The sequence below is a fragment of the Bos indicus x Bos taurus genome, chromosome X (assembly GCF_003369695.1).
Source record: "Bos indicus x Bos taurus breed Angus x Brahman F1 hybrid chromosome X, Bos_hybrid_MaternalHap_v2.0, whole genome shotgun sequence".
Lineage (NCBI taxonomy): Eukaryota > Metazoa > Chordata > Mammalia > Artiodactyla > Bovidae > Bos > Bos indicus x Bos taurus.
Window position 1 is genome coordinate 29,774,900 of NC_040105.1, and position 2,348 is coordinate 29,777,247.

The 2,348-nt window shown below is 42.3% G+C and overlaps 1 non-coding gene across 1 annotated transcript; it reads right to left on the bottom strand.

Annotated features, from left to right (window-relative positions):
* Positions 1–1,912: 1,912 nt before the first annotated feature.
* Positions 1,913–2,046, bottom strand: LOC113888270. The gene has a single exon (XR_003509906.1). It is a non-coding gene; the product is annotated as a U8 small nucleolar RNA (small nucleolar RNA).
* Between the last annotated feature and the right edge of the window lie 302 nt (positions 2,047–2,348).

A 2,348-nucleotide genomic window follows, 5' to 3' on the forward strand; every position in this document is an offset into this window, starting at 1 on the left:
TTTAAACAGTTTTGGAAAATAATTTACCAAATGCTGTATCATAAGTTACTTAAACATTCTTCTTATAATTAATAATTAATTGATACATTAACTTTCAGGAATGTAAATTACACAGAAATTAATTTATTAAAATATTATCTTGCTTATATATGGCCACCTTATCCTAACTTCTTAACTTTGTATAATTGATATACTCTTGTTTATCCCACAAATAGAATTAAAATTAAGTTTTAGTCCAGCCTGGTAAATGGCATTAAGTCTAATAATTTAAACTGGGTTTCATTTGGAAGAGCCCAGATTTCAGATATTCTTTGCATCTACTGTTATTTTTAAAAGGTCTGTAGGGCATACTGTACCTCATGGCACTGGGGGGCAGTGGGGAGAAGGAATCCATATGCTGGTATTGATCTGATCCCATCTCTGTGTGTTCTGCTGGCATCCGCTGCTAAAATTTTGGCTGATGCAATTTTTGACCTGTTTTTGCAACAACTTGGCCCAATCTTTGTTCCCAGTGGCACCTGAGAATTCTCTGGAGTCTTAATATGTCAGTTAGCTTTAGCTGCCTAATAATCCACTCTAAAATTCAGTAGTTTAAAGCAACTGTTTTACTCATGATTTTTCTGGGCATGTTTTTGTCTGGGCCAGGTTCATGGGGGCAAGCTGGGCTTGTTCATACATTTATGATCAGTTGGCAGGTCAGCCAGGTGATGGGTGGCCTCATAGGTCCCCATCCACACATTTGGCGGTAGGCAGGGGCGACGGACCTGGAAAATCCCATGGACGGAGGAGCCTGGTGAGCTGCAGTCCACGGGGTCGCTAAGAGTCGGGCACGACTGGGCGACTTCACTTTCACTTTTCGTTTTCATGCATTGGAGAAGGAAATGGCAACCCACTCCAGTGTTCTTGCCTGGAGAATCCCAGGGACAGAGGAGCCTGGTGGGCTGCCGTCTTGGGGTAGCACAGAGTCAGACACAACTGAAGCGACTTAGCAACAGCAGCAGCAGCAGCAGGGGCAATGGATGTTACTATCACTAGCCCATATACTCCTTGTTATCTAGCAGGCTAGCCTGGACTTTTTTTAATATGGTAACCAAGTTCGCAAAGCAAAAAGAGGGCAAACTCCAGTCCACTATTCAAGCCTATGTTTCCATAATGTTTGCTAATGTCCCTTTGGCTAAAGCAATAGAAAGAGTACATACACTCCCAAAGGGCATGGATAGAGGGAAAGGAATATTTTGTGGCCCTTTTCATAACCTACAACATCCTATGCTTGTCATTCACCAAGTTACACACAACTGTGCCATAGCAACCCACTCTGGCTATCCTACCCATTTAGACTGTAGGCAACCCACTGGGGACATGCAGAAATGTTCGGAGGTCAAGAACCAAGTGTAGCTTTGGAGTAATAGCTGTAGTTATCTTTCTAACCATTCACCGTCCCTTGTTTCTGTAGCACATGGTTAAATGACTCCATCTCACAACCTCTCTTAAATACCTCCTTTGTCTGCCAGGATTTTTAGTTGAAAACAACACGATCCACAAGTGCTATAATCTCAGGATCAAAGTCTCAAGAGTTCATACAGCCTGAGAAAATGCACAGTCTTATCACAGACCCACTACTCCAGTCTTTGGCACTGGATGCCGGAAATGCCGCCACAGCTGAAGATCGAATTCTTTAATCTCTGTACTTCGTGGATGATCACCTCTTCCCACATGCAACCATTAATTTATGTTGCTGTCTCCAAGTTGAACCCTGAGGTTAAGGACCTGGGTCACATGCAGAACTCTAGAGGCAAGGAAATCTCGGAAATGTAGTTTTCAGATTTCTGACTTTGTATGGAAAAGGAAGCTAGAGGGTGGTTGTAATGGGTGCTAGGTGATCTAATTTCCAGTATTTTTTTTTCCAAGAAGAATCAAACAGGAGCAAACAATGTTGCAAGTCCTGATTATGCAGAGCTCCTAATCATGAGTCATCCGAACTCAAGTCATCATGTTCTATTCTGCCCTCCAAAGGGAAGAACGGGTAAGAATTATGCTTCCTGACGATTAACCTCCAGTATTCACTGTAGCTTCTTATTCTAAAGTCCAAGGTTAGATAAGGGAGAACAGGATGGATAACTGACCATCTGCTCCCCATATCCATCTCACCTACTCTTCCTACCATCTCATGAGCATGAAGTAAATGGATTCTACTTTCTCTCTGGTGAGAATTTGATCTACACAGACAGGGACTGATCTTTAATGGTGAATGGGACATTTCGGGGTTCAGTTCCATAGAAGCATACCCTGAGGGAAAGATCTGTATGCTAGTGATGTATAAAGGAAGTGCTCTTGGAATAAACTTGTAA